Raw genomic sequence first — 25,924 nt, 5'->3', positions numbered from 1 at the left:
AAATGTTTTGCAGTTTTCACTGTGTAAATCTTAAAGTTCTTGTTTAAATTATCCTGAAGTATTTTATTCTTCATGAATTGTTTTTTAAATTTATTTTTGGGTCATATTGCTAATATATAGAAATGTAATTGATTTTTGCATATTAATCTTATATCTTGCAAACTTATTAGTATGCTGGACTTATTAGTTCTAATAGTAGTTTAGTGGATTCCTCAGGATTTTTTATATACAAAATCATGCCATCTGTGAATAAACAATAGTTTTACTTCTTTTCTGGTCTGTCTTTTATTTATTTTTATTGTCTAATTGCTCTGACTAGAACTTCATTAATGTTGAATAGAAGTGATGAGAGTGGATATTTTGCTTATTCCTGACATTAGGAGGAATTCAGTCTCTCATTAATAGGATGTTAAGGGGTTTTGTAGATGTCCTTTATCATGCTGAGGAAGTTCCTTCCTATTCCTAGGTTGAGTGTTTTTATCATGAAGAGCTGTTGGAGTTTATCAAAGGCTACTCAGATGATCATGTGGTTTTTGTCCTTTATTCTACTGATATGGTTTATTACATAAATTGATTTTAAGAGGTTAAACAAACCGGTGTTCCTGGAATAAATCACACTTGGTCATGGCGTATAAACCTTTTTATATGTTGTTGGATTTGTTTTTCTAGTATTCTGTTGAGGATTATTATATCTATATTCCTAAGATATATCAGTCTGAAGTTTTCTTACTTATGATGCCTTTATCTGTTTTTGATACTGGGATAATACTGACCTCATAGAATGATCTGGGAAGTGTTCCCTCCTGTTTATCTTTTTTAATGACTTATTTTTCATATTATAAAAATAAAAAGATATAGAAAAGTATAAGTAAAATTAAAATTACTAGTAATTCCACTATATAGAGGTAAGCACTATTATTATTTAGGTGAATTTTCTTCCCATTTTTCTATGTTTATACATGTTAAAATACAAAATAGGCATCATGCTCTATATGGAGTATGGTACGCTGTTTTGCTTTTTTTAATGTTAAAATTATATTTGTGAGCTACAATGAAATATTATTCAACCATAAAAAGGAATAAGGTGCTGATACATTCTATAACATGGATGAACCACAAAAACATCATGCTAAGTGAAAAAACCAAATACAAAAGGTCATATATTGTCTGATTACATTTACATGAAATATTCATAATAGGTAAAGCCATAGAGGCAGTGTGAAGATTGATGGTTGCCAAGGACTGGAGAGTGTGAAATGCTTAATGGGTACAGAATTTCTTTTTGATGATGATGTTTGGAACTAGAGAGAGGTGGTGGTTGCACAACATTGCGAATATACTAAATGCCACTGAATTGTTCGTTTTTAAAATGCTTCTCTTTAGCCCTGGCTGGATGGCTGTTGGTTGGAGCATCATCCCATGCACCAAAAAGATTGTGAGTGTGATTCCCAGTCAGGACACATACCTAAGTTTCAGGTTCAATTCCCAGTCGGGGTGCATACGGAAGGCAACCGATTAATGTTTCTTTCTCACATACATGTTCCTCTTTTTCTCTCTCTCTTTCTCAAATCAATGAAACATATCCTCAGGTGAGGGTTAATAAATAAATTAAATAACCATCTTTATGTTAATCAAATTTTACCTCAGTAAAAAATTATATTTGTGAATGTTATTAGATGTGATTTAAAATAAAGCTCTTATTAAGTTTGATTTTAAAATCTTTTATTAGATTTTAAAAATTATAATATGAATATATTTGCTTGTGATAAAGTGAAGTGATAGTTAAGGTTTATGTGCAAATTTCAGAATAGCATAATGATTTCTCAATAGCTACAAAATATTACATTAAATATTTTATTATATATCTAATCTAATTTTTTATTATGTATTATGCTATAATGAATATCTTTAGGATTGTTTCTTAGAAGTGAGTTATTATTTCTTGAGCTTTATAAGATACTCTAAGCTCAAAAAACCATAAAATTAATGCATAAATTGAACTATATTCAAATAAAAATGTTCTGTTCATCAAAGTATCATTGTAAGAGTGAAATGGAAAGTTACAAAGTAAGAAAAATATTTATAAAACATATACAGCTGATCCTTGAACAACATGTGTTTGAACTGCATGGTTCTACTTATATGCCATTTTTTTCAATATGCATAGTACTGTAAGTGTATTTCTCTCCCTTACGATTTTTTTAATAACATGTCCTTTTCTCTAGCTTACTTTATTGTAAGAATACACTATATGATACATATAACATACAAAATAAGTGTTAATCGACTGTTTATGTTATTAGTAAGGCTTTGAGTCAACAGTAGGCTACTAGTAGTTAAGTTTTAGGGGGTCAAAAGTTATATATGGATTTTTTTTTTGCTCTGGCAGGATAGCTCAGTTGGTTAGAGTGTCATTGCGATACACCAAGATTGCAGGTTTGATCCCAGGTCAGGACACATATAAGAAGCAACCAATGAATGCATCAAGAAGTGGAACAACAAATCAATATTTCTCTCTCTCTCTCTCTCTCTCTCTCTCTCTCTTTCTCAAATTCTTTCTGCTAATAAATGTAAATAATTTTTTTAAAAAAGAACAAAACTAGGGACTCTTTCCCCTTTCCCACGTGGGAGTCTGTGCTGTGAGTTTCTTTTCCCTTCCCCACATGGGAGTCTGTACTTGTTCTTTAATAAATTTCCACTGTTGCTATAAAAAAAAAAAGAACAAAACTTATATGTGCATTTTTGACTGTGCAGGGGTTGGTGCCCCTAACCCCCATGTTGTTCAAGGGTGATTAGTAAATGGGTTGGATCCAGAGTATATAAAGAGCTTCTATAAATTCAAAAGAAAAAGAACTAAATATAAAAATTTTTGAGTGTAGCTAAGGTAGTATTTAGAGGAAAATTTATAGCATTAAATGTATGTATTTAAGAAGAAATTATGAGCCAAGGATGCATTTTAGGAAGTTATTTTCAAAGAAAGTAGAAAAATTAAAAAAATAAGAATTTTAATGAAATAAAAATCAAACATATAATAGAGAGAATTTTTTTTATTGATTTCAGAAAGGAAGGCAGAGGGAGAGAGAGGTAGAAACATCAATGATGAGAGAGAATCATTGATCAGCTGCCTCCTGCACACCCTCAACCAGAGATTGAGCCCAAAACTCGGGCATGTGCCCTGACCAGGAATCCAACTGGTGACCTCTTGATGCATGGGTTGACTCTTAACCACTGAGGTGGGCTCATTATTCTTTTTGAAGAACAAAGTTTAGTATTTAAAATTCTCTCTATTAACCTGGCCAATGTTTCCATCTCCCTCTCCCTCTCCCTTTCTCTCTCTCTACAGTCAATAAAAAAAATCTATACAAAGGATAATGAAATTGATAAAACTATGATGAGAGTAATAAAGAAAAAATAGATGAACAAATAATTAATAGTAAGAATGAAGAAGGGGACATTACTAGATGTCTTAGAGACATCTAAAAGATACTAAGAAGATATGAACAACTTAATGCTAATAAATGTAAAAAGTTTAGATGAAATGGGAAAAATACCTAGAAATAGTAATTGGGAAAAATCCCTAGAAACAATAACTTACCAAAAGTGATTAATGAAGAAATGGAAAACCTGAATAGTTCCATAACAATTACAGAAATTGAATCAGTAACTTAAAAATCTTCCCACAAAGAAATCTCCAAGTTCAGATAGCTTTGAACATTCTAGAAAAATAAAAATCCATTCATATAGAAACTCTTCTAGAAATTTAGAAGCTTTGACTCCCAAAGAACCAAAGTTATCCTTCTTAACTCATTTCACAAAATTAATATGACCCTGACCCTCAAATCTAACAGTCAATATAGGAAAATTAAAGGCCAATCTCACTTATGAACATAGATATAAAAACTCTAAATAAAGTACCGTGGAACCTCATTTCTCGAAGTTAATTCATTCCAGAAGACTGTTCCAGAAGCTATTTGTTCAAAAACCAAATAACTTTCCCCCATTAGAAATAATGTAAATTGAATCAATCCATTCCAGACCCCCAAATGATTCTCTGTTTTAAACTTTTTATATATCGTACATGTCTAATGTACTGTTTATAAATAAACACTTCTTTTCTTAAAATTATTGAACCACCCCCTACTAGCCTTAAGTGAATTTTTCGTGTATCACTGCCTCGGAAATGCTGTCACTGGCTAACTGCTTTTGGTTTATTCAATCAACAACAGTTTTTCTACCTACTCAATTGCCTGTGATTGTTGTTTTGTGAGCACCCTTAGGAACATTAGCACTTTTAAAAAAAATTTAAATAAATTTTTTATTGTTTAAAGTATTACATATGTCTCCTTTTCCCCCCATTGACCTCTCCCCAGGCCATTCCTGTCTCCCAGCACATGCCCTCACCCCACTACTGTCTATGTCCATTGGTTTTGCTTATATGCATGCATACAAGTCCTTTGGTTGATTTCTTACCCCACTCCTGACCCCCTTACCTACCCTCTGAGGTTGTAGGGTCTGTTCGATGCTTCTATGTCTCTGGATCTATTTTTGTTCATCAGTTTATGTTGTTCATTATAACCTTAGCACTCTTGATGTCCTCTTTATGTTTTAAAATTGTGCTAATCTTTGATTTTACCAGCAACAAAAGCATTCTCTCCTTTGTTTGTTGCTTGAGACACTTTTGATCTTGCTGAGGTATCAGCATGAAAGGGTTGTCAGGTTGATAACTGGAGTTTTGGTCTACAACTGAGACTTTTTATTTCTGCGAACAACTTGTTTGAGAATCGAATTGTTTGGAGATGGAAGATGTTCAACAAACAAGGTTTGGTTATATTAAACAAAATTTAACATCATATAAAAAGGATGGCGCGGTAGTGTAGGGGAGAACTGAGGAGGGACAGGAGTGGGGTGGAGGGGTTAAGTGGGGGTGGAGGGCTGTTGGAAAAAAGGGGACATCTGTAATACTTTCAACAATAAAGATGAAATTTTTAAAAAAGGATAGTGCATATGATCAAGATATATATAAACCTAGGAATGTAAGATTTGTTTAATATTCAAAATCCAGTTAATGTTATTTATCACACTAACAGATTAAAGAAAGAAAAATCTTATGGTTATCTCAATGGATATAAAAAAAAGCATTTGATAAAATTTAACTCCCATTGAACTAAATGGATAAATAATTTTTTAAAAAATAACTTTTGCCAAACTGGAGCTTCCTTAATTTTATAAACACTATATTTTAAAAAATAGCTAATGCAAGTATCATACTTAGTGGTGAAACATTGTAAGTTTTCCCTTTGAAAATTGGAATAAAACAAAGATATCCATTACTAATACTTTTATTCAGTACTGAACTGAAGGTCCTGGCTAGCACAGTGAAGAAAGAAAAGAAATAAGGATTGGAAAGGGAAGAAACAAAACTGCCATTAGTTATAGATAATATAATAGTAGAAATAAAAAATAATCTACATATAATTAGAATAATTAAGAGAGTTCAGCAAGTTTCCTGGACTTAAAGAAAATCAACAAAGAAAAATCAATGTATTTAACAACAACAAAGAGAAAAATATATTTTAAAAGCGTATCATTTGTAATAGTAGAAATTTAGTAAGATTCCAATGCAAAAAATATTGAAAGCATTATTGACAGAGATTAAAGAGCTTAATAAATTAAGGTATGGTACTCATGGATGGGTAGACTCAATGTTACAGATATTGTTAGTTCTTCCCAAAGTGATCTATAGATTCAGTTTTATTCCTAATAAAAGCCCAATGTTTTATGGAACTTGATAAGGTGATTCTTAAATTTATATGAGCATACAAAAGGCCAAGAATAAGTTAGTCACTCTAGAGAAAGAATGAGGTTAGAGGAATTGCTATACCAAATTAATCTAAAGCTATAGTAGTTAAGAGAGTGTGGCATTACTTGGGAATAGACAGTTCAATAAAAGAGCTGAGACTACAGAAACAGACCTACACACATCTGGACACTTGATTTCAGACAGAGATGACAGTGCATAGCAGTGGCAAAAAGACAGATTCTCGATAAACTTCACTAGAATCATTAGGTATCCACTAGGGAAAAGAATAAAATTGGAACCCTACCTCACACCAAATTCTTCCTTGAGGTGGCATCTGGGTGGCACATCTTTGCATCTGCCACGAGCCCAAACTGGCAATAACCCAAATGTCAATCAGCTGAAGAAAGGTTAAACTCGGCTGTGTTCATATGACATACCCATAATTCCCCAGTGTTTCCTCATGCACTCTTGTGATCTATCCATCTTAGGGCAACCACTGATCTTGCTAATACTTGATTTGGTCAATCTTTAAATTCTAGTCCTAGTAGATGTGCAGTTTTAATTTGTATTTCCCTAATGACAAAAGATGTTGAATTTCTTCTCATGTGTTTGTTATCTAAATGTCTTCTTTGGTGAAATCTTCAAGTCTTTTGCCCATTTTAAAATTGGATTGTATATAATTTTTATATGAAATTTGCATATGTAATTTTGTGTATGTCTCATACATATAGTGACCTGTTACTCTTGGACCTCTTTTCTTTTCTTCTTCTTCTTTTTTTTTTAATATATATATTTTATTGATTTTTTACAGAGAGGAAGGGAGAGGGATAGAGAGTTAGAAACATCGATCAGCTGCCTCCTGCACACTCCCCAGCGGGGATGCGCCCGCAACCAAGGCACATGCCCCTGACCGGAATCGAACCTGGGACCCTTGAGTCCGCAGGCCGATGCTCTATCCACTGAGCCAAACCGGTCAGGGCTCTTCTTTTTTTAAAATATATTTTTATTGATCTCAGAGAGGAAGGAAGAGGGATAGAGAGACAGGTATTAACACCATACCTTAACACATTTATGTTCACAAGAGTAATTTGAGTTGCATAGAAGTTAATTTTTGTATATGGTTAATGGTGTAAGAGTAACAGGTCACTATGTTGCATAGGGCTATCCAATAGTTCCAGCACCATTTGTTGGAAAGATTGTTTGTTCCCCTTGAATTGCCTTGGTACTGTTTGTTGAAAATCAATTGATCGTGTACATGTGGGTCTATTTCTATTTTTACACTAAAATCACATTTTTTACACTGGCTTTTCAATTTGACCTGAATTCATTTAGTATAAGATCTGAGGTATAGTCTGGATTTATTTTTTCTCAAATAGTTAACCAATTGTCCTTGGGGGGGAAATCATACTTTTTATCTCTACTGTTTGAAGCCCAAGCTTATAGGTAGATTTATTATGCTATATATAAAGTCTATTTCTGGGCAATTCTGTTTCATTGACATGTCTGTGGGTTTAGTATCAGTTGTGTGGAGAATGTGTTGATTAATATTCCTACCTGGAACTGAAGGGGAGCCCAGAGCTCTGTCTGCGCTGGGAAGACTGCCCCTCCTCAGATCTCCAGACCACCATCAGCAGGAGTGATAAGGGCTCCCGACAAGTACTGTCTCCTTCCTCTCAACAAACCCAACCTGGCCGCCACCCTCTGGCTTGGGCCCTCAGGACCTCATCAGACCTTTAGTCAGAACCCACAAGAGGCCTAGAACTCTCAGGACATCCCTCATCCCAGGACTCTAAGCCCGGTATGGCTCTGTATTTCCCTTTTCTGACTTCATGGCCCACCCTACTCCATGTCCAGAAATCCTTTCACTGGACTCTCTGAAACTCGTGGTGTAGCATCATCAACAAACTCCCCTATATCCTGGACATCATTTCGGAATATCCCCTTTGCTTTCTTGCTCTAATGGAAAACTACCTCCCTGCAAGGACTCTGCTTTCCCAGCAGCCCCTGAAGTGCTTGTGGTCCCGTACTCCTGGGCCTAGGGATGAGAGGTGCCCATTTTGCCCCCCAGTGCCATTTCTGTTTGCCCTCCTCCTTAACACCCATGTTTGAATGCCAGGCGATCAGTCATGACCACCCATTTCTCCCTGCTTTTGCAGTCATTCACAGACCTCCTGTCATTTGCCCTCATTCCTTGAAATTTTAGATCCTGACCCACAGTAACCTTCTCCAAGCCCCCTCCTACCTTTTTGTTTGTTTGTTGCATCAGTCGTGTGGATGAACAAGCCTCTCAGCCCCTTGGCCCCCTCTTCAAGATCTTGGCTTCTGCAATATTTCGGCCTCTCACTCCCATAGCCAGACTTTGATCTGTCAAGGCAATTCCTTCTTCATCTCGATATCATGTATCCCCCTCTGTGAAAAGCACTGCCTTTCTCTCCAGTTCACTCCCTCTAGTACCTCCACTCCAACAATTCATCCTGGAACCTACTGATCCAAGAAAGATTCATTATCCCCCACCCCTCGAATACCACTTCTCTCTTTAGTCAGCTCAGTATATAGTCACCTGGCAAAACCACGACCCAGGTTAAACTCAACCCTCTACCCACTCTACACCTGCACCCACAAGCTGCCCGGAACTGACAAAAAACCTACAATGGGCTGACCAGTCTCACTCCACTGACAGCCTTGTCCTAGTTTGCTAAGAAAATAGAAGCCCTTGGAAGAGCAGTTCCACGGCCTCCACCACGGCTTCCCCCACCCACCTGCATTTGTGTTAATCAACTCTGCCTTCCGTGTCCCTAATATGGACGAAGCGTCCATGTTCCTATTCAAGGACAGCCCCTTTTTTCTGCACCAGATGCCGTCCCCATCTGTCTACTCAAGGACTTCACTCCAACACTTATCCCCTTTCTCACCCGCATCATCAAAACACCCGTCTCTGCGGGAGTATTCCTAACACATACAAATACTGTAATTTTTCCATCTTAAAGAGAAACCTTGCCCTGGCCAGTTTGGCTCAGTGGATAGAGTATCGGCCCTCGGACTGAAGGGCCCCAGGTTCATTTCCCGTCAAGGTCACGTACCTCAGTTGCAGGGTCCCAGGTTCAATTCCTGTCAAGGGCACCTACCTCAGTTGCAGGCTCAATCCCCAGCCCTGGTCAGGGCTCATGTGGGAGGCAACCAGTGGATGTGTCTCTCTCACATGAATGTTTCTCTCTGTCTCTTCTCCTCCCTTCTACTCTCTCTTTAAAAAAGAAAATCATGCCGAAACCAGTTTGGCTCAGTGGATAGAGGGTAGGCCTGCGGACTGAAAGGTCCCAGGTTCGATTCCCGTCAAGGGCATGTACCTGGGTTGCGGGCACATCCCCAGTAGGAGATGTGCAGGAGGTAGCTGATTGATGTTTCTCTCTCATCAATGTTTCTAACTCTCTATCTCTCTCCCTTCCTCTCTGTAAAAAACCAATAAAATATATTTTTTTAAAAAAAGAAAAGAAAATCAATGGGAAAATATCCTCAGATGAGGATTAACAAAATAAAATAAAATAAAAAATCAATTTAAAATATGTATTTTTTTTAAAAAGAGAAACCTCCTCTTGGCCTTATATTCCCCTCAGGCTCCCACCCAATTTCTCTGATCCTCTTTATGGCACAGCTCTTAGAAGGAATGGACTCTTCTTGCCGCCTTCAAGTCCTCTCCTTCCTTCCTTTCTCCCTTCCACTCCCATCAGGCTTTAGCCCACATACCACAGCAAAGCCGCCTTTGTCAGGGACTTTCCACATTGTTAAATCTCAGACCTCACCTTCCTTGCCTCTCCGTAGCATGTAAGAGTTCATCTCTCCTTACCTGGTGCCCAGATCAGCACCACCCTCTCCTGGTTCCCCTTCTACCTCTCTGGGTGCTCCTCCTCTGTCTCCTTTGCTGGCACTTCATCTCCAAGGCTCCACCCTTGGACCTCTTTTCTTTTCTTCTTTTTTTAAAATATATTTTTATTGATCTCAGAGAGGAAGGAAGAGGGATAGAGAGACAGAAACATCAATGATGAGAGAGAATCATTGAGTGGCTGCCTCCTGCATGCCCCACAGTGGGTCTAGAGCCCACAACCTGGGTATGTGCCCTGAACAGAATCGAACCGTGACCTCCTGGTTCATAGGTTGATGCTCAACCACTGAGCCATGCCTGCTGGGCAGCCCTTGGACCTCTTTTCATCTCTTGTCTACACTAACTCCCTTGATAATCTTCTACAGCAGCGGTTCTCAACCTGTGGGTCACGACCCCTTTGGGTGTCGAACGACCCTTTCACAGGGGTCGCCTAAGACCATCGGAAAACACATATATAATTACATATTGTTTTTGTGATTAATCACTATGCTTTAATTATATTCAATTTGTAACAATGAAATTGGGGGTCACCACAACATGAGGAACTGTATTAAAGGGTCGCAGCATTAGGAAGGTTGAGAACCACTGTTCTACAGTGTTATGGTTTTAAATACCATTCAGTTGCTGATGACTTCTAAATTTATATATCTGGCCTAAGCCTTTTTCTGAATTCCACCTCATATTGTCTCTAGGCAGTCTCCTGAATCTGAATTGTGGCCACACCACTTCAATTAGGCCCAAGTCGCCAGTTCTATGGAGTGAGGGCAGCTGGAATGGGGGCCAGTGACTCAGTGAATGCTGCCAGCTGGTAGACTCAGTCTGCACTCTGGGCTGGCTAAGCAGCTTGGTGTGAAGCACTCATAGCTGGGTCAAGGGTGGCTGCATCTCATAGGCATACAGGTGCCTGCCTCGGTACACTCGGCCTGCTGGGTCTCCTTCCTGCCTGCCTTCAGGGCACAGTGACCTTTCAGGAGGATACTGCTAAAGGTCTAACCCTGAGGATATTGCCCGTTCATCTTGTGGCCTCCATACCAAGCTGAGATTGTCTCTCCCCTGGACTTCATTGCTCTCTGGGACCCCACAGGGACCAGGCCAAGTGAGAAATTCTGTAAAACCCCTCTAAGTTCCTCTCCCACCTTCTGGGCTCACTGCTCTGCAACCACACCATACCTGAGGAACCCAGGTAGGCTTTCAAGTGGGTTATGTCACCTGGGCCCAGTACACACAAATGGGAAGCCAAAAGCCTTATTCACTGCAGCAGGGGGCATTGAAGCCTCCTGAGTGGGCTTCTCAGCAACAGATGGAACAGAGGGCAGTCTTCTCCCCATACCACTCAAGGCTGCAATTTTGCAAACCAAGAATTAAAGTCTGGAATACTCATGCCCTGCGGTCTCGAAAAGTGGGAGGATCCTAAAGGAAGATCAACTTCCCTTAGAAGCCAGGCACATTGGCAGGACGTGCCCGGGTAAACAAGTGATCTTGAGGCAATGCTAATCTGCTTTTTCCTCTTCTTCAGAGTGTCTGGTCAGGTCTAAATTGAATTATTAATTTAGTCCTGTGTACCCGTGTCACTTTTCCAGACAACTCACCCACGGTCAATTTCAACATGCAATTTGCAATGAAATTTGACTGATCAGCAATACCATAATCAGTTGCAAATGTCTGTGCTTGTATTTGTTTGGCGTAGGGTCTTTTTCATTCAAGTGAGGGAGGCCAATAAATGTCATGACCTTGTTCTGGGACATTGACTAGCCAGAAGTTGTTTCTTGGGTCAGCGATGGGCTGGATGGTGAAGAAAATAGATTGTGGGGATTTGAAGCTGCAGCACGTGGAATTGTGTTTTCACCTTAATACATTTATGTTCACAAGAGTAATTTGAGTTGCATAGATGATAACACATGTAATCCATAAGGTAGACGGGAGCTGGCGTTACCTTGCCTGGCTTCACCCTTTAATCCAGTGGTTCTCAACCTTCTGGCCCTTTAAATACAGTTCCTCATGTTGTGACCCAACCATAAAATTATTTTCGTTGCTACTTCATAACTATAATGTTGCTATTGTTATGAATCATAATGTAAATATCTGATATGCAGGATTGTCTTAGGCGATCCCAGTGAAAGGGTCGTTCGACCGCCAAAGGGGTCGAGACCCACACGTTGAGAACCCCTACAATCTCTTCAGATCTACTTGCAGACCTCCAGTAACAGGGGCTTCTGACCTGCTGAAGCAGCTCTATTTCTGAGAAACTTTTTTGCCTGGACTCCTATCTGCCAGTTGTAGGTCTGTTCCACCTAGTGCAGGGTTCTGGTCTCAACTCAGAAATTGTCACATTGCATGAGTTTGGGCCAGTCTCTAAGCCTCAATTTGTCCACGTGAAAACAGGGAATCCAGTTGTCCTATCTCAAGGATTATAACAGAGTTTCTAGCTATAAGCAACAGAAATTGACTCTTAACTTAAGCAGATTGACTCAATTGACTTAAGCAGAAAAATAATAAGGATATTGAGCAGCTCAGAGAATCTCTGGGCAGAGCAGAGAAGCAGCCCCAGAGGCCACACAGCCACAAGAAGGGCCCCAGATCATACTGCAGAACTGGCTCCGTCAAGACCTTGCTGTTATCACTGTCACTACCACCACCCTGCACTAGGCTCTGCTGTCTGGGCTGCAGCATCCTGTCCATGCCCTCAAGTGCCACCAGCTCCACTGTCCCATGGAGGCTGGTCTATTGCACCCACATGACCACCAAGGAGAACTCTCTGTGGTCCCTGCTTCTTTGGTCCACTAGCTCCCAGGTCACAGTTTGGAGCCATATGTCTGATTATCAAAGCCTAGGGCCGTGGTCGGCAAACTGCAGCTCGCGAGCCACATGCGGCTCTTTGGCCCCTTGAGTGTGGCTCTTCCTAAGCCTTAGGAGTACCCTAATTAAGTTAATAACAATGTACCTACCTATATAGTTTCAGTTTAAAAAATTTGGCTCTCAAAAGAAATTTCAATCGTTGTACTGTTGATATTTGGCTCTGTTGACTAATGAGTTTGCCGACCACTGGCCTAGGTCATGGGCCCCTGCCCTGCCACAAGGAGGCTGGGAAAAGTGTGCACGTGGTACTTTCAGTCTCTATGGTGGAAGTGGCTCTACCTCAAAATAAGGGGAATTCCCCATCACAGGAAGAGGGTTCAGATCCTGGGTAGCCAAAAAGAAGAACAGAGAGTCAATTAAGATAATAGATGTTAAAGAGGTTTGAAAAGGTATCAAGTTCTACCCACCTGCCAAAGATTATTCATTTTATAACTATTTCTGCAGATACAGAGGGGAGAATGTTGTGGTTCCTGTCCTCAGAGACAGCACAGTACCCTCAGGGAGTAGGAGGCCTGGGCTGGATGACTCCTGTTCCTCGCAGGGGCTGGTGACCTTTGTGGATTTCAGGGTGCCCAGATTGTATGCTGATTAACTATGAAGTATGTACTAAGTCCCAGAGGGGTGGGCAATATCTGAGGCTTCTCAGGCAACCCAAAGCTTGCTTGGAGGTAGGTGGTGTCTCATATTCTCACTGTATCTGGGGCTGTGTGTCAGTCCACTGAAGTCTGATACAGACTCAGAGCTGAGGAATCCTGTCCTTACGTGCCTCTTTCCATTGAGAGAACTGTGTCCATGAGGCAGCTTAGAGGGCCCAGAGAGAAGGGCTCTAAAGGGCTCACCGCAGCCTGTGTGGTGTGAGCAAACCAAGCAGACCACTGCAAGTGCAGAGCTAAGGCTCAGGAAGGTCCACACTGAGGTCATTTCCCCACAAGCCTCCGCCCCTCTAGCTCTCTGGGAGATAAAGGAGAGCGTGTCTTATTGTAGGGCTAGATAGGGCAGGGGAAGGGCAGAGGGGCCAAATTAAAGCCCATTTTAGACTTGGCATTGGGTCCCAACTTTACTAGAGTCTTTCTACATTGTTCAAGCTCTCCTAGATTGTTGGCTGCCTGTAGGCTCAGCTCAACAGCACATAGAACATGGCCTGGCCCCTGCGAGGTTTCTAGTCATGTTTACCTAAGGAGCAGTGGTCGTGGAGCTAATGGCCCCACTGCACCTTCTCTCAGGGAGGAGAGCTTCCCACCGAAGATGTCTGGATAAAAGGAAAAGAGATCATTGGACCATTCCAGTGTTAGGAGGCCCTAAGATTGCTTTGCACACAGTAGGTGCTTCTTGCCCCTGGATAGAATAGAGTTTCCAGTCCTTGGAGCAGGATCTGGGTCTGCCCTAAAGCCATCCAGGTACCCGCTCTGTGGACTGGAGGAGACTCAGGGTTGGGCCCAGAGGGAACAGGACCTGCCCTAGGTCACACCGAAGTCCCCTAGAGTGGGGGACTTGAGTTACTGGAGAGGATAGTGTCAGCTTGGAAGACTAGGCACTTAAGTCAAAGAAAAGCAGAGCCTGCCTACCTTCGCCCCACTGTACAGATGGGCAAACTGAGTCTTTAAAAAAATGGGTGCCTTGTCCCTACCTCACAGCTCATCTGCTGTCCTGCCCACTCCTTTCCTCTCTCTCCTTCTCCAGTTCTGAAGGAGAAGTACTGAAAAGCATCATAGCCATACCTGGCCCGGGTCAGGCACCCCACCCTCTGCCCTGCTCTAGAACAGGGGCCAGCAAACCATGTGAAGGGTCACACAGTAAATATTTAGACTTGGAGGTCCATAGGTCCATATAGCTCTGTTGTAGCTACTCAACTCTGCCTTGGAATGTGAAAGCAGCCAGAGATAATATGTAAATGAATGGGCCTGGCTGTGCTCCTTTGTTTATGAACACTAAAATTTGAATTTCATATAATTTCCACATGGCATGAAATATTATTCTTCTTTAAATTTGTTTCAACCATTAGAAAATATAAAAAACTATTCTTAGCTCAAGGGCTGTACAAAAATAGGCAGAGGGCCAGATCAGGCCTTCAGGCCATAGTTTGCCAATTCCCTGTTCTAGAATGTGCTGTCCTGGGGCCCAGATTTCCAGAGTCACCGAGGCGGTAAGTCATGTCATACTGAAATATGGGCGGTAATAGAGTGGCGAACCGTTCTGGTTTTCCCAGGACTGAGGGGTTTCCTGGGATATGGGATATTTGATGCTACTACCAGGACAGTCCCAGGCAAACCAGGACAGTTGGTCACCCTAGCTGGTAATCATTAACCCAGAGACACGGTCCTGGTGTGGCCCCACGGGCCTGCCCCATGCACTGCCTAGTGCTTGTGGTTTGTGGTAGGGCCTCTCCCGCTCTGCCTGGCCCTTAGCAAGGAGATGCCCCCTCCTCCAAGCAAGAAACCTCTGTGGTCTGGGCGCTCTTAAAAGGCAGGAAGTTGAATCATCAACTCCGGTAACGTCTCAGTCAGCCTGTGGGTCTGCCCTGGGAGCTCAGGGCTCCAGGCCCAGGGAGCTGGCTCTACACTTTGTTTGCTGCTCTTTCCGACCAGAAAAGCTCCAGAGAGAGGCTTCCAGAGAGGCTTCTGAAGAAATGAGAGCCGTGGAGTCAGGTGGGGAGGAGAGAGGACGGCAGGCTCTCACCGGCTCTGTCCTGAGCTTGCTGTGTGACCTTCAGTGACTCCCTCGCCCTCTCTGTTTCTTGGCTTTGGCTTCTACCACAGAAATACTGATTCTTGAAATCCCCTTGAATGAAGAGTGTGGACCAAAGTGAGAGCATCCTGGATCTCTGAATGCTTTACGACCAGGGATGCAGGATGCTCAGACACACATCCCTGTCTCCCACTCACCAGAGAGCAGAACCTGACCAGCCACTCCGGTTCAGACTGCAGAGGCTTTAGAAGGGCAACAAGTCTGGACTTAGAGAGCTGGAGGAGAGGGGCAGAAGAGAAGTAGGTTAAAGAGGAATCCTCACCAATAATAACAATGTTATTCATGCCATCTGTTGTTCATTAAGCACTCACTCTGTGCCAGCCCCTGGGTGATTGCAGTTGATCCTCACAAGGACCCTTTAAGATAAAAACTATTATTATTATTATTTCTGTTGTATATGTGAGGCAAATGAAGCCCAGAGAGGTTAAGTACCTTGCCCATGGTCAAACAGCTACCAAGTGGTGGAGCAGGCATTAACCATTTGTTAGACTGTAGCTTTGGGGCTCGGGCACTCAGGTGGCACAGGGGAGGAATGAGCTCCCCCGAGAGGTCAAGGACAGGGTGGGGGAGAAAGTGTTCTTCCTTTCTGGTGCTGCATAAGGACCTCCAGAACATACTTAGAAGTATGGGGCTTGCTGGGTGGGTCGTGCCCTGATCAAGCAGATCACCCTCACGCACTGTTCAGGTTGCCTCTGAGGGCCTAATGAGGAAAGTGGACACACAGCAGGATTTTGCTGCAGAGCAGGCCCTGGGCACTCACTTTTTTTGAGCGAAGGCAGCCACCCCTGCTCCAGAGGTACCCTTGGGTGTCTCTGTCTGCTCCTTCCTGCCCCAGCATTGGTGCCACACTCAGGAGTCAGACTGTGGGCCACAGGACCCATGCCATGCCCTGCGTGGCCTCCCTCTTCCCCTATAAAGGAGGGGACAATGAGGACAGAGGACTAAGCCCAGGAGGGGCCCGTAGAGTCACTAACAGGGTGTACTTCTTGGAGTGGAGGCAGCCGCCAACTTAGCTGTCCTCAGAAACCAAGCAGAGAGACCATTCCGGGGAAAGAAGCCAACCCAGCTACCCAGGCCACTGACTGAACCCCCAACATAGGCTCGGGCTAGGCCTGGAGATGCCTTCTCTCCTGTGAGCAGCAAGTTCAAAGCCAGGCTCAGCCAAACCCCTAAGCATTCCTTACCTTCTCTGGAGCACCATGACATTTTGCATGAAGCCCTTCATCTAAAAAGGATTTTGTTCATGTCTGCTATGTGGGCATTGACTGGATTGGTAAGAGTGGGGGTTTTAGAGGGTTCGTTATCTAAAGACCTACTAGTGGCCTGGCCTGGACTGAAGCCTTGAGGAGGAGGTAGGGGGCCTGGAATCTGTGTGCAGTGGCTGAAGCCACCCTCCTGACCCCAACCTGGGCCTGCACTGGACCCCAGGCCTCAGGAGCCAAACCATCTTTGCAGACACTTGGATTCTGTTACCTGACTATTTGGGGCAGCCCTGAGCTAGACTTGATTATGGCAAACTGAAATAGTTCCTTCCTCGATGTGGCTGGCTCTCCCTCCAAATTAGCCTTTTGGAGACCCTTGGGGTTCTGTGGTGAGCACAACCCCCCATCCTACTCTCCAGTTCTCCTGGCAGAAAAGGAAGAGCAGCCCAGGGAGCCTCCGTGCAGAGTGTGAGGTCCATGGGCCCTTGTGGACTGAGTGCCATGGGCAGCACCATGCCTCCCTCCAGGTATGGGCCCCGCCCCTTCCCTGTCCCCAGCTCCTTCCCCTTGGAGAAAGGCACAACAGGAATGGCCGGGTGAGGACACTGTGGGACTGTGCCCAGGGAATGACAATTCTGGGCCTCTCCCTACTCCCTGTGAGTGTCAGCCTGGGTGTGGGCCCCGGGAGGCCCCTGTCTTTCCCTAGTCCAAAGGCCACTAACAGCCCAGCTGCTGGGAGTATGTGGAGGGGGGTTCTTCTGCCAGGAGGTGCAGAACAAAGGAGGGCGGGTGGGAGAGAAGGAAGAGGCTGAGCTTAGTGCATATCCTGGCGCCTGAGTGCATCTCTGTCTGGGCAGGACTAGGCCACTGGGGCTGCCCTCAGCTTCCCCTACCGCGCAGCCTGCACCCTGGACAAGGCTCTGCAGAATAGCCTGTCTTCTTTGGCCCCTCCTGCTCCTGAGAGGCAAGTTTCCTATAGGACTTGAGTGAAATAGCACCAGGTTGCCAGGCTCCGGAGGCAAGTCCCTATCAAGCTACTCCTGGCCAGAGTCTCCCCTCAGGGCATTTGCCTTTATCAGGGGTGGGTGCTGTCAAACTTGCCAGTGGTGGAATTTCTGACCCAGAATGGTGGGTGAGGGAGATGATTTGGGTCAGGGGCCCTTTGCAAGCCACTGCAGCGCTGGTCACCGGAGGGGCCGCGTGAGCTCAATGGGGCCCCAAGTGGTGGGAGCAGGGAGACAGGGAGCTCCTGGGGCATACAGTGTGGCCAAAGCTAGGGGGACCATCCAGCACTCAGAGCTGTTGGTGTGGGATGGTTCTGCCTTGGCGGTGATGAGTGCCTATCATGGGGACATCCAGGCACAGTGAGAAGACTGGGCAGGGATGGTGTGGACAAGGGGATTGTGGGAGCAAGGGTCTGGAGGTGGGAACATGCCAGGCAGGGGTAAGGACTAGTGAGCCACCCAGGGAAAATGTACACAAAGGTTGTGAACAATTAGGCGGAGAGCTCTGGCCCTGAGCTCCATGCCTCCCCAAGCGTTTGCTAACCGTTGGGGGTTCAATTGTGTCCCTACAAAAAGATATATGGAAGTGCTAATACCCCTCATTTGAATGTGACCTTATTTGGACATAGGGTATTTGCAGATTTAATTGAGTTAAGATGAGGCCATTGGGGTGGCCCTAATCCAGTTTGACTGAATTCTTGTAAGAAGAGGGACACTTGGACACAGACACGGGCGCACATGAAGAACCCCGCCTGAAGACACAGAGACAACAGACACAGAAGGAAGGTGGCCACGTGAAGATGGAGGCAGAGATTGGAGTTATGCTTCCACAGCCAAGGAATGCCCAGAAGCTGGAAGAGGCAAGAAAGGCTTCTCCCCTCGAGGCTTTGGAGGGAACATGGCCAACACCTTGATTTTGAACTTCCAGCCTCCAGAACTTCGAGAGAACACATTTCTGTTGTTTTTAAGCCACCCAGTTTGCGGTACATACTTTGTTAAGGCAGCCGCAGGAGACTGCCACACCAGGCTGGCTCTGCTGCCTGGAACACCCTTCCGCCTGGTTCCTTCCAGCGAGCCCTCTCACCACCTCCAGTCCCATCACCTGCTCCATGAGCCGGAGTTGAGTGCGATTTCTCTGTGTAACCTCACGCTGAGCCCTTGTCCAGTAGATCTGTAAGGTTTGCTGGCCAGCCTACATCCCTGCCTAGACTGTAAGCTCCTTGGGGCAGGGCCTGGCCTGCAGTAGGGCAGCATAGACCTGGTCCACAGTGGGTGCTCAGTCAATGTGAGGTGGTAAATGGAGGAGTAGTCGAGAGTGCCAAGGCGCTCAGACTGGGATGAGCCATCTACTCCTCCACAGCCTGGCCTATCTGGGGTGGGCACAGAGCCAACCAAAGAGAGGTAACAGCACCATCCACACAGGCCACTTCCCAGCTCCTCCACTTTCTAGTCCCCTCCTGCCCTTATGTGAGTCTGAATGACTTGGGGAAATTCCTAACCTCCCCTTTCAATTGGGCCATTGGCCCTGTGAGTTTGCCACAACATAATTGCTCAGGTCCCTCCAACAAGGGGACTGTGTCTGTGGCTCGATGACTCATGCACACTGCTCCATCCCACAGCCTTGGGTGGGACCCAGGGCTGGGGTTAGTGCCAACCAGAGCAGACTAGGAGCTTGGACATCCCGTTGCCCCAAGCCAGTCCCCAGGAACAGAGCGTACCCAAGGCTTTAGGACAAAAATCTGGAAGCAGGGAGGCACCTCTCACTTGAAGTGAGATCTGAGTGATAAAAAGGAAGAGACTGAGGAAACAGTGAGCTCAAAGGCCCTGAGGTAGGAATGAGCTTGGTATGATCAAGAACTGGAAAGAAGGCAGGGGAGGCTGGAACATGGTGAAAAAGGGGTCAGTGGGGCCCTAGCCAGTTTTGCTCAGTGGACAGAGTGTCCTGGGTTCGATTAAGGTCAAGGGCACGTACCTCGGTTGCAGGCTGGCCCTGGTCGGGGTGTGTGCAGGAGGCAACCAATGGATGTGTCTCTCTTACATCGATATTTCTCTCTGTGTGTCTCTCCCCCTTCCTTTCACTCTAAAAATCAAGGGAAACATAACCTCAGGTGGGAATTAACAAAAAACAAAAAAAGAGGTCAGTGGTAGGACCTGAGATTAGATTGAGTCCACCTGGATAACTGGGATAATCTATCCATCTCAACATCCTTAAATTAACCCTCTCTGCAAAGCCTCTGCTGCTATATGTAAGTATAACATAGTCCAGGTTCTGGGGAGCACAACATAGATATCCTAGGGGGACATTATTCTGTCTACCACAGTGTCTCTCTCATCCTTACCCTTCTCTCTCACGCTATTGCTACAATTCTGTTTTCCTATCTGTCTACCTATATGATCTATTGACCTGTCATCTGGCCACAATTTATCTCTCTTCCTACCTCTTCATCAAGTCTCAACAAGTTATTTATCAATCTATTACTCCTCCATGGCTTTAATCTTTCAATTTGAAAATTGAATCCCCCCTCAGCCCTCTAGCTAATAAACAGACTTTTAAATTCAATCTCAATCCTGGCTGGTGTTGCTCAGTTGTTAGAGCATTGTCCTGTGCACTGAAATGTTTTGGGTTCCAATCCCAGTCAGGGCACCTACCCAGGTTGTGGATTTAATCCCAAATTGGGGCACATGCATGAGGCCAACTGGTCGATGTTTCTCTCTCTTTCCCTCTCTTTTCCTCTTTCTCTAGAACAAATGAAAAACATATCCTCAGGTGAGGATTTAAGAAAAGATACTTCAGTCTATCATTATGAATTATCAAGCTTCATATTTTCACATGTGTCATATATGTGAACATTCTTTCTTAATGTCTCCAAATAAAGTAAATATTGAGTGCTTGCCATGTGTCCAATTCTATGTCATGTGGGTGAGATAAAAGGCTGATGACACCCCCAGTAGCCATATTGGGTCCTTTTTCATCATCATCATCATCATCATCATCATCACTATCAATGCCATCTCTGCCAATCCATGATACTTCCAATTTGTTATCCATATATGGACCATTTTTATATGGACTTTCCAGCCACATCTGGGCTGTTCTAGTCTGCCTTTTGCTTACTAGCCATCCTGTGTATGCATAAATAATGCAGGCTCATTTTAACTCAATCTTAGATAAAGTGTGGGTACAAAAGTATATCTGCTAGGCAAGCATCTTCTACATCAAGTAACAAATCCTAAAGTTAAATGGAAATTATTTTAGGTTGACTGGGCAGGTAGCACAGAAGATGGGGCCTCCAGAGATGTGACATCTGGCATGAGTGGATACATGTAGACACACAAAACTCACACACACACACACACACACATACACACACACACACACACGTAGGTACACACAAATGCACATGTGCACACACAAGCATATTTGTGCCCTCTCTTTTCCCTCTTACCCCACATAGTGGCTCCTTCCTGGCTCCCTCATTTCCTCCCCACTCCCACCCCCAGGGCCAAAGCAGACACTTCAGCACTGACTCATGATCTCCCTCATCTTGTTTCCAGTCTAGGAATCTCACCTCCTCACCTTGGCTGTGAGGTCTTCTGAGGCAAGAATGATGCCTGTTCTTTCTTGGGCATGTCCTCCCACCCTGGCCAGCCAGAAGCCTGGACACCTAAGAGCTGCTGGCCTTTCCTTGAACTCTGAGGGCTTCTGTGGAACAGAGAGGTAAGAGGTTAGATGCCCAATAACAGAGGCTCTCCAGAGAAGTCCCCACTGCCCAATACAGTTCTCTCTGTCCCCCAAGGAATCTGCCTCTCTTGACCCAGCTGGTTGCCAGGGTAATGAGGGTTTTCTCCTTTGGTAGAACTCTCTTAGAGGAGCTGCACTAAGTGGGTAATCTGCTTGGAGCTGGCCTAGTGGGGATCAGCTCAACAAGAATGTCCTTGTTTCCAAGCATCTCCATTGCACAAGCATCCAGTGCCAATTCCTGTCCAACCTCTCCTTGGGGCTGGCTGGAAACCCAGCACATTTGGAAGCAGCTTGCCACCAGCCAGAGCTGCAGGTCCTGGATGTCCAGAGTTACATACCCAAGGCCAGCCCAGGCTCACAAGTCACTTTGTCCACAGCCCTAAGGGAGGAACAGCTTGCTCCCCAGTGTCTGCAAGAGGCTCCCAAGCAACCACCTTGCACCCTGGAGCCCTTCCCAGCGGTGGAAGGCTGGACAAGGCCAGGACACCATTAAGGAATCCCTGACTGGGGTGAGGAATTGCGGGACCAGCTGGCCTTGCTGCTTCTGGTTCCACACTGAGCCTGGATCCTATCCACTTACTATCTAAATCCAATGTATGCCCCTCTCCTGTCCTGTGGTATCCCAGGGCAGAGGCCTCATATAGCACATCTCTGTAGCCTGAAGCTAGCTCAGAACAACCATAGGAATTGTATGCAGAACAGATCTGCACCTATGCACAGCTCACACCAACATCCCTAGGCCCAGAGCCCAAGCCCAGGCCTATAGCAGTCTCCATCTCTCTCCCCCAGCTCAGAACCCTCACTTAGTAAGTTTCATTAACTGTTTAGAGCCCATCAGGTAATAAATTATCCCCTTATTTGCTCCCTAAAGGAGCCAGGCTGGGCCAGATATCCTCAAACTGAAGTGTTGGAAAGAAATAGTACTCCCCTGTCAGAGGAGGGAGCCCCCACAGGAGGCCATGCTACTCAGAAACTTCTCTCTTCCCACATGGTTCCCAGTCCCTGCCTGGCCCAAGCCTAAGTCCCAGCAGACCACAGGCCAAGTGGGGCTTTTCCATGCCTTGCTGGATCTCAGCCTCCATGAGAAGGCTCTGGAAGGACTAAGAATCTCAGGCTGGGCCAGCTAGATAAGCCCAGAGGGACATTACCACTGGGGCCCAAAGAAGGCCAAACAGGCGCCAGGCCACCCAGTCAGCACTGAGCTGAGCCAGAGGGCAGCCTTCTTGCCCCTGCCCTCCAGGATGGCACTCTAGCCCATCTTTGGGCTCAGGGAGCATGTCCCTCCACCCCAACAATGCTTCTATTCCAGGAGAAGTCTAAGCTCCCATGGGGCAACCAGCACTGCCCAAATGCAAAGGGCTTCTTGGGGCTCCTCCAGCAACCACAGTCAGCTCTTCCCCTCCATCTCTATAGCCCCCACTCCAGCCCCTCACCCCTTCCCAACCTCACTCCCCGACCTCCAACACAGGCAACCAACCAGTCATCAGTCTGATGGCTATCATTCCAAACACTTCGTTTTTTCTATGAAATTACATATCTCTGTGTGTTTGTGTTGCGATAAAAATGTAGACTTTTGTAGGTATTTTTAAAATGTGAATGGGATTATACTGTGCATATTAGCCAGAAACTCACTTTATTATCAGGTGTACAATAACATGATCCAATATTTGTGTATTCTGAAATGTGCTTTTTCACTTCACACTTTTATTAGGGCTCTTTGTACATCAGACACACAAAACAACACAACAATTCTTCTTTTTGTCTTCTTTTTACACAGGCTTATTTACCCCATTTTCTAGTGATGGACATTCAAGCTGTCTCCAGTTTTTCACTGTTACAGTGATGTACTAACATTCTTAAACCTTCTTGTGCCATATCAGAGGGTCTCTCTACATAGATTCCTGGAAGTAGACTGCACGCTCTCATCTCCCCCTTCAACTTGGGGAACTTCGGGGCTCACTTTCACCCACGGGCAGCGTACTAATATCTATTCTTGTACAAAGGGCAGTTCCCTCTTCAGGAAACACCAAGGACCAGCTCTTAGCACTGTGTTCTATACCCCACTGCACGGCTATGGACCTTGCAGACATCACCGTCTCCCTGGAACATCCTCACCCTCCATCTCACCTGAACTGCGTCTATATGCAGGTCCATCAATGGCCTTCTCAGGAAGCTCCCTAACTGTACCACCACAGCTCCCAAGATGGCTTGTTTTACCTTGACTACCTTCATATGCTTATGGAATTATCTTCCTAAATGAGCCTAAGTCCCTTGAAGACAAATCTGCCCTAAGATAGAGCCTTGTTTCTGTAGGTGCTTGTTAAATGTGTGCTATTCTATACATAAAAGCCTAATATGCAAATTGTCCCCTTGGGCTGTCGTTCGACCAGGAGTTTGATCGGGAGAATGGGGAGTTTGACCACTTGCTATGACGTGTGCTGACCACCAGGGGCAGCACGGAACATGGCGGGTGTCAGCGACAGTGGAGGTGCTGTGGGCCCCGACAGGCCCTGATGAGAAGGGGACTACGGTGGGATGGTGGAGCAGGTGAGCGGGTGGGTGGCGCCAGGCCAAGGCAGGTGTGAGGGGGGGGGGGGCTGATCGCCCGCCCGCAGACAGTGACCAATGGCAGTGGCAGGGGGTGGGACCACCACCCGGTATGGTGGAGCAGGTGAGGGGGCGGTGCCAGGCCAAGGCGGGGTGCCAGGCGGGGTTGCGGGGCTGTGAGGCACATATTCATGCACTGGGCCTCTAGTTTTTAATAAAACCAAGTTACCCTCAATAAATGCATGGGAGCGGTCTCTGTAAGGTTGCTAGATTGGGGGGTGGGGTGGGGGGGAGGATTTGCTTTGGTTTATCAGAAACCCTGGGAAAGGGTGAAAGGCTTTTGCTTGAACTGTTCAACTTGACTTGGAGCCAGTGCCTTTGGTTCTTGGTGGTTATTGGATTAGGCCAGGCCCCTCAGCTCCGAGTGGGATGTCTCACACTTAGATTCTGGTCAAGGCTCTGACTTGGCTGGAGTTACTGTCTGCCGCCAGTTTCCGGGGAGGCATTTGGAGGCCCCAGGGATCTACATTGCCTTCTGCCATCTGTGGCCACTGGGCTGGGTCTGAGAGTCTGAGGAGAGACAGGTGGCCTGGCTGGCACATCATCCAGACATCTCCTGGTGCTGGTCCGTACCGTCCTAAACCAGTTGGCAAAGACTGCAGAGGGGTGCCTCTCCCAGGCATGCATTTATAGTGCACCACAGAAAGAGCCAAGGCTGGGTCTTGCCAGGGCAGTGTCTTCAGCCACAGATACTGCCTGGGCAGCTTTTCTCTCTATCCCAAACCCCTGCTGCAGCCCCTGCCTGGAGCCTAGGAGGTGGAAGCTGCTGGATTAGTACTCTCTTGAATGCCATAGTATGTGCTTTGCACAGAGCTTGCCATAGATAGGCAGCCAGCAAAAATTTACCAAATGACCAACAGAATGAATGTCTCTCTCCCTTATAGGAGGCCACCTAATGCCATTGACCATATGTGAGAGGATAAGGACTGGATTCCAGAAACAGAGGAGACATAAGAAAGTGTGAGCAAATCACACCTGCATCAGTGCAGTCTTCCCAGATTTCATGTTTTCCCTTCAGGATTCCCCAGATGTCTACAGGCACTCCGATGCTAAGGGCAAGTGATCCAGCTTTCCTAACACTCTAAAACGGTGATATTTCAAGTGTGATTTGTGACCAGCAGCATCAGCAGCACCTGAGAGCTTATTAGAAATGCAGATTCTCATGCCAGACTTCAGACCTAATGAATCAGAATCTGTACTTGAATAAGATCCCAGGTAACTGTGTGCATGTTAACATTGGACAAGTACGACCTGAAGCAGCTAGTGATTAAACATAGGACTTCTCACTTGGCTGCTAAGATGTGGCAAACTACATTTGGGGCTTCTACCTACCTTGATGACTCAGACAAATTATTGAGTCAGATATTTTCTGTATCCCCAGCCCTTGAATACTGTCTAGATCTAGAACAAGCATGTCAAACTCAAAGGCTAACACAGGCCAAATAAACAAGGTTTAAGTTTATGTGGGCCGTCAAAAAACAAAAGCTTCAATTTTTATAGAAACGTAGGTTTATTTTGATAGAGACATGCTGAATACAAAGGGCTGAAATAAATGTATAATCGTTAACATAAAATAATAGAACATTTTAATAAAAATTAGTATTCTTTCTTGAACATTAACTTACCAGACATTGAATAACTGCACAAATTAATAAGCATAACGTAAATAAACCTATTTTTCTTGTTCTCCGAAAGCGAAATATTTCCTGTTGCGCACACCAAACAAGTCAGTACAAGACTAATGACATGGCAGGCAATCAGCTGCTAAAATATCGGCTGCTAAAATATAGTATTATTGGAGAGAAATGGTGCGCCTGCGTGTAAGACACGTAAGGGAAATGAATGCAACAGGATTATAGTAATCAGTCATTAGCGAATATTGTAGTTCGCTATTAATACTTATGTATAACAGGATATTGTAAAAATTAAGTTATGAAAACTTTTTGGAAATTTTTATTAAAACGTTTCTCACATACCGTTATATTGGCCAGGCTGCAAAAATATTTGTTGTGGACCACATGCGGCCTGCAGGCTGCAAGTTTGACATGCCTGGTCTAGAACATAGTAGGCACTCAGTAAATATTCCATGAA

At 44.8% G+C, this 25,924-nt stretch overlaps 1 long non-coding RNA gene across 2 annotated transcripts in view; it reads left to right on the top strand.

Annotated features, from left to right (window-relative positions):
• Window positions 1-25,924, top strand: part of LOC139010482 (uncharacterized) — an 80,531-nt gene that overhangs the window by 51,206 nt on the left and 3,401 nt on the right. The window contains exons 3-4 of one of the 2 annotated variants that reach the window (XR_011471523.1): window positions 21,040-21,202; window positions 24,718-25,373. This is a non-coding gene — a long non-coding RNA (uncharacterized lncRNA). Of the gene's footprint in view, window positions 1-21,039; window positions 21,203-24,717; window positions 25,374-25,924 lie in introns of those variants that run through there. The other variant, XR_011471522.1, reaches the window with a different exon arrangement.

Source organism: Myotis yumanensis, unplaced genomic scaffold (genome assembly GCF_028538775.1).
Source record: "Myotis yumanensis isolate MYYU_CA2020_CCGP unplaced genomic scaffold, mMyoYum1.0.hap1 SCAF_5, whole genome shotgun sequence".
NCBI classification, from domain to species: Eukaryota; Metazoa; Chordata; class Mammalia; order Chiroptera; family Vespertilionidae; genus Myotis; species Myotis yumanensis.
This window is presented reverse-complemented; position numbering and strand designations above follow the sequence as displayed.